General features: G+C 36.8%; 1 protein-coding gene across 5 annotated transcripts in view; it reads right to left on the bottom strand.

The window, feature by feature from the left end:
* Positions 1-6,859, bottom strand: part of PHF21A (PHD finger protein 21A) — a 127,721-nt gene that overhangs the window by 80,134 nt on the left and 40,728 nt on the right. The window lies entirely within an intron of this gene.

Here is a 6,859-nt window from a genome sequence, read left to right as displayed (position 1 = left end):
GCTGAACTGGAGAGTATATAACTGGGAGTTTCAGAGCCTTGGGCTCTCTCTCGTGGGACCCAGAGGAAGACAGCAGACCACCGCTGCTCCCAACCAGGCTGAGACCACCACCCTCAACTGGACTGCAATCACCACTTCTGACCAGACTGCAGCAGCTCTCCCACCAGCAGGTTTTATCCCCTCTCCCTTTGCTTTGGACTCGGGGGTTGGGCCAAGGTACACCACTTTTGTTCATACCCCAGGGTGCTGGGTTTGTACATTTGGGTTTTGTGGGTTAAAACCAATTGTCTGTCTGTATACTTGTACTTATTGCATTATTTTAATAAATTGTTATTCTGACTTATAAATCTCTCTTTTGAATTGAGTTCATTTTCCCTTGACTCATGACCCATATGTTGGAAAACACTACCTAACACTGTCTACCCTAGTCAGTCTTGTTCTTGGTATAGTACCATGAAAGATAATATTTACTAATAAAAGTATTTTAGCCCATAGCTGTACTACACTAAGTAACTCAAAATATCCCACAATCTCAGGAAGTGGCTTATTTTCAAATCCAGTACCTGGCAGCAGAGCACAAACAGCAGAGACAAGCTTTTGTCTGTATTCTAAGCATTGGACACACTGTTCTTCTCTCTTCTCCCTTCCAAAATTCAACACTTCACAAGAGCTGGGGACCAAATAACTCCAATAGCAAGATCCATAAGGCTCTGAAAAGCAGATCTCTGGATTTGATTCCTTTTCTAACCCTGACACACTTAGAATAAATCAAAATACTGTTTCTGTGGCTATGAAGTTGTTCCACTGAAGCATGCAGAACAGAGCAGAATGGACTACTTTAATCTGTCTTCACTTATAAAAATTCATTAGTAGATTTAATCCCTTTTCCCAGCATCCAACTAAGAGGCCTTTAAGAGTGCTATACAAAACAACCTAAATCCCAGTCATCACCATCTAATGCTTCACTTGTGTTTCCTTCAAGTATAAAAGGGAAAAGGGAATAGGAGGCCTTGAAATAACTACTGATGTGTGAGGTTATCCAGCAAGTCAAAACATGCAGGAACACCTAATAACCAACTCTTGCCATCAGTAGGGGATTTTCAAGGAAATACTGTAGTTTAATTGCCCATTTTCCATCTACAGTGGTGATTTTCAAGCAGAGCAGGCTATTTTGGAGTTATGCCCTGGCTTATATGGAGATGAAAGATGTATCCAACCAGGTTCAATTAAAAAAGTTCTCCAGCTGCCTCTAAATCTGGCTTAAATATAGCATGAACTCAAGAATTAAAAGTTGGGTCAGAAAATCAGTGCTGAATGAAGAGTAACAGGGGGGAGGTGTGGAGAGTTTCTCTTCTTTTGTGATATGAAATGGTCACTTGCATTTCCTAAATCAAGTTACCTCAGTGCTAATGTACATATCTAATAGATATGCAAAATTAAGTTCACAAACCAACAGTGAGAAGGTCTAGATGGAGTTACATTAAGAGAAGAATGGGAAATCCAAGTTAAGATGCCAGTATGGGTTTAATCATGACTTAAGCATTACAAAAGGTCTGAGATAGCTTAGTAATATTTCAGTCATATACAAATGATCATAACATAAGTTTTGCAAGAGAGTTCGCGGCAAAAGAGGCAGCAGGGAGAGATGCATGCACTCTGCCTACCTACAGTCATCTATGCAACATTCAAAATTTGCTTCAGTTAGTATATCTTGAGAATATAGAAGATGATAACTTAATGAGAAGCCATTATATTCACATTTTCACACAAAATTTGGATGCAAATTAAATAAATACCAAAGATTAAAATAGTAAGCTTATGCAGATTTCTCAAACAAACATTCACCTTCTAAGCAGGTGCTGTTCACACTGATCAGATGGTTCAAAAGGGTCTGACAATTCACTGAGGCAGTTAACTCACTCCTCCTTATGTCCAGATAGAGTAGTATCTTTTTGGCAGGAAAAATAAGTGACTACTCCATATCATCTAAGAAAGGAATCTACAAACAGTTGTTTTTCATATATTTTAAGACGGTTTTATAAACAGTTGGCATAAACGGATGCTTACAGTTACATGGAAATTATCATATCTTTATCATTCATGCCATTTACTTAAAAAAGATCAGTGTTTAATAATACACACAGCTCCAGATAAACAACTGGAACTAAAATTAGGCATCACCTGCCTCAAGTTATTAGTGATTAAGTGTTCATATGGCATATTTGTACACTTGGTCCATTGTTGACCGAGTAACTGGAATTTTAATACGCCCTTGATGAATCGTGGAGAGAGAAGGTATCAGAAACTCCAGACAGAACTGACAGGAATGAGAAGTGACTTCATTATTTATTTCCAGGTTTTGAGCTCTGAAGTTCTCATGGTGTTCATCAGGCATATCTACAACATACAGGCATACCTTGCCTATCTTCTTAGGCATGAGCATTTCAAAGTGCTCTTTACTATCTGCTAACTGTACTCAGTTTCCCTTCTGCTCTCCAGCTTTCTTGCATTTACCTTCCTCTCACCAAATCACTGCTTTTTCTCTTTACAGAACACGATGGAACATGTTTCAGGTACAATTTTCTGGTAATGTGTTCAAAAAGCCTCCATAAAAATTCACTTTTACTATGATTGACAACTGTTCAAGAAGAACAGTCTCATAGGATGAATTTATGCACATTACCAATCTTTTCATTACTCAGTTATGGTACCTGTAATAAATATAGCAACATTAATGCTTAAAGTTATTCCTGACAGTTTTTGAAGACTTAAATAACAAGTTTCCTTTGTCAATCTAAACCACATGTTTACATTTATTCAACTATACAAAACCATGGTTAAATTACACTACCATTTTCTAAATCTTCCCCAAATCCCTGTTCTCATTACTTGCTATTTAGTGGCAAGGTTAAAAGGAGTCTCACTCTGAATGTACAGGATTTAGAATAATCTCATCTACCCAAATTTGCTGTAAACTTTAAATACAAGCAAAATTCACTAGATTTGCCTCTTCATAATAATAGGGATAAGCTTGCTTTTATAGTATGCATTTTTTCTAATTATATTCCACAGTTTCAACTTTTCTTCATAGTAAAGTATGTAAAGTTTTTCCCCTATGAAAAAATAAAACCTTAAGTATCTCTATGCTAACAACTATTTTTGAGTACTCTTTCCTACATATATACAGCTCTTCAGAAATCAAAATAACAAAGGGAACCACTTTATTCTTTCAATGTCACGAGCAAATGCATTAGAAAACAAGTGAGTTTTGACAACACTGGTTTCCTAAAGATTCAAAGGATTTCACTGCAACTATAGTAAGAGACATTTCCATTTTCTTTTCAAATACAAGGGAAAGAGCCATGTGATTTCTTTAGTACATGCTTATCATCATCACCTTTTTACCACAGAGTCAAAAGACTACTCCTGTAAGCTTTCTTCCACATTTAAGATAGCATATTGCTTCAACTTTTCCAAGAGATTGTGATAAGGACACATGTAGAAATTCCTCTGTATTTGACCTGTTATTGCTAAAAAAAAAAAAGGGGGGGGCATTTTTTTCCTGCCCACTTCTTTCTTTACAGTTCTTTAGTCAAATAAACATGTGCTCTTCTTTGTCACTAGAAATAAGTACTGTTATGATACATAATAATATCTAAGCTCCTAATATTTTTTTTTTAATTAACCATGAGAGAAAAGAGGCAGAAGAACAAGTGCTACTTCAAGATTACATACCTCCTGCTCCTCTATGCTAGGACTGCTCTACTTCAGTCTTTCACTAGTATCACTGGTAGCAATCCCCACTCCACCTCCCCAAAGTAGAAAAAGGTATACACTGGTAAACTTCCTCACATTCTTTACGTTTTCTTATTGTAAAGACTATATTTAACCCAGTCAAAAGCTGAATACTGATAAGTAACTGCAGGAAAAAATCTAAAAATCAGAACATCAAAGGAAGACACTATCATAGAACAAAAGTGAAGGAAAGACTGCTAAAACTATGACTTTCTTCCAAAGATGTGAAAACATAATTAAAAAACAGTGCTCCACAGCAACACAGTTAATTTGCATTTACAATCCAAGCTTAGATTTGGCAATTACAACTGTTCTGCAAAAAGTTACTCTTGACTTCTCCTTACTGAGGAGAGGGATGGGAGAAGAAAGAAGAAATCAGTATTAAAACCGATGCGTTCAGGGTTTCTGAACTGCAGCTCTTATATTTACAGTTGAGGAGCAAGACTGTTAAACTGAATTCACCTTATTGCCCTCAGATTAGAAAAAAGGTAAGCATAGATTAGAACTCTATGGTAATACCATAAAGAGACTAGCAAAGGAAAATTCTTATTGCCCTTTAAATGTAAGTTATCTTAAAGTAAGGTTTTTTTCCTTTTGCAGTTTTCCTTTCATGAGATAAATACACTTAGAATACATTGCTCCATCGTCTCTTAGGTGAAACAAATCAAAGCATTTATTTTCACCTCTTTGACATTTTCAAAAAAAATATGAATATATGACATACCTTATGCTGCAACAGTTCAACCCTGCATCAGCTAACAAATCTCTTTATGTTTAAGCCTACACATGTACAGCCTACCTGCTTTCTTTTTGTACTTCGCCAGATCTCCTCAATTTCACAAACTTCTGAACAGAACTGTCATTATTAATTCTCAGCAAGACACCTAAGCCACTATGAATCACTGCAGCAACTGGCAGCAAGTGTCGGCACTACTCTCACAATGCTTCAGAAATGGAGAGAAGTCCTAAAGCAACTAAAAGCTTTCAGTTAACCTACTGCTGACTTGGTTCTTGCACAAGCCTTCAGGCAACTTCATTAAATAAGAGAGCAAAGAAAAAACGTGCATTAGGGTGACATAACATTTCAGAAGCCAGAAATATTTCATTATTCTACCTCTCTAACACCAGGGTCTCAGCTCCATGCCACTGTCTCCAAGTAGGAACACCACACGGGCTGGAACTTTAGTTTCTCACACTTCATTAAAAGACTATTGAACAATTACGCCTCCCGTAACTGTCCACAGTAGAGTCAGGCCCTCAGAGTTTGTTCACTGAACATCAGGCATCAAAACTACTTGGCTCTAAACAAGAGGACAGATGACACATGTTGCACTCCTTCTTAAGACAGGCACTGTACAATGTAAGGCATTTATTTACTACGTAAAACTGCACATTTGTTCATACTGTGTGAAAATTAAATTGTTGAATATTTTCCCCATAAAACAATTCATAACAATTATTTTTCCTAAAGAGAAACGAAAGCGAGAACAGAAAAAAGGGCTTTGTGTAGTCTCTAAGATGCTGCTCGACTCTACATTGCTAAGCCACAGATGTCTGTCTATGCAACAGATTCCTTCAAATAAGAGGGAGTGAGCACTTCTTTGCATTGGGAAGTTGTGGTTATTTTCCCAGAACTCACATTTGCCATGATTGTTGCATTTGAGCAGCCATACTACTTTAACAACATTGTCATCTGGGACACTGGCAGTTCTGCAGTCCAGCAGTAGATATAACAAATATTTAAACTTGAACAATCATAAAGAAGTTCACTATTGTTGTTCTGACAATCAAACCCACAAAAATACAAGGAAGTAAACTGTACTGTGACTTCATATTGACTGTATTCACTGTGTGGTACAAGTGAAGTCAGAAACTTGTGTTTCCAAGTCTTTTGGAAACTTAACTCATGTTCATCCCATGGCAAGTGCATTTTAGTACCTTGAGCTGTAAGTGTCAGCAGAAAAGATACAGCTGCATTTCTAGTGATGGGTAATTTAAAATACATGTTAGCATAGACCACTCTGTAACACTAACTTTAAACAGTTGCAAATACAGGTTTAAAAGTTTTGGTAAGATGTACTTGCTTTCTTACACTGCACTCGCTATCTCACTGCCTGTCCGTGCTCATCACGTGAACAGGGAGTCAATATGACTTGCTTTGTGGCATCAAGACAAGCTAATTTTGAAATTACCATGGGCATCCAGAGCTTACCAGAGAATCTTGAAACAGCTTGCTGTGAGACATAGCCACATGCAGAGGCTCATGCTGGTTCCAGAGAATAAATCATCTTCAAGAGAGGCACGCTATCACACCAGCAAAACCTCAGGTTTTGTTGAACTAGTATTCTCATTAAAAAAATCATTTTCTTTATTATACTTACATGTTCCTTCATAGATTCACTGTTCCCCTACCAAAACATACTATAATTTTTTTAGTAAAATGAATTTTTAGATAAGTATTAACACTATCTGCCTGTTTTCTTATGAAAGGTAATTCTCAAGACAGAACACATTCAGCTAGGAACAGATGAACATAGATATCTAGATGTGACACTGATGCATTCTACCTATATTTCTACCTATGCACATGCTCTAAAATGTTTCACCTCTTCAAAGGTGTTGTCCATTGACCTAATTTGGTTCCATTATTGACACAATAAGCAATACAATTAAGGAACTGCTTAAGTCAGTTTACGTGGGAATGGGATGGAGTGGTGTATGAGGGATTTGCACGTGTTGCTGTTTTGGTTTTTTAAAAACAAAAGAGAGAACAAGTTTTGTAGATTTCTCAATGTTACTTATTTTTCTTGTAGTTACCTATAAAGCACATCTTCAAATTCAACAATCTTTCTTTTAAACATTCAGTTGTAACTATTACTCATACTTTAGACCTGTCAGAGAGAATTCCTACCAAATGGCAAACATAAGACAATTGTGGCATGATCTATCATGGTAAAAATACCCAACTAATTTCCAAGTTGTCTATCAGGTACCCATAACTGACATGAATTAGTTGGGCTAGACATGAAGAAAAATTCCAGCATACTCACCCATACAGACAGTA

This window comes from Neopelma chrysocephalum, unplaced genomic scaffold, assembly GCF_003984885.1.
Source record: "Neopelma chrysocephalum unplaced genomic scaffold, ASM398488v2 Primary Assembly neopelma1_24, whole genome shotgun sequence".
Lineage (NCBI taxonomy): Eukaryota > Metazoa > Chordata > Aves > Passeriformes > Pipridae > Neopelma > Neopelma chrysocephalum.
This window is presented reverse-complemented; position numbering and strand designations above follow the sequence as displayed.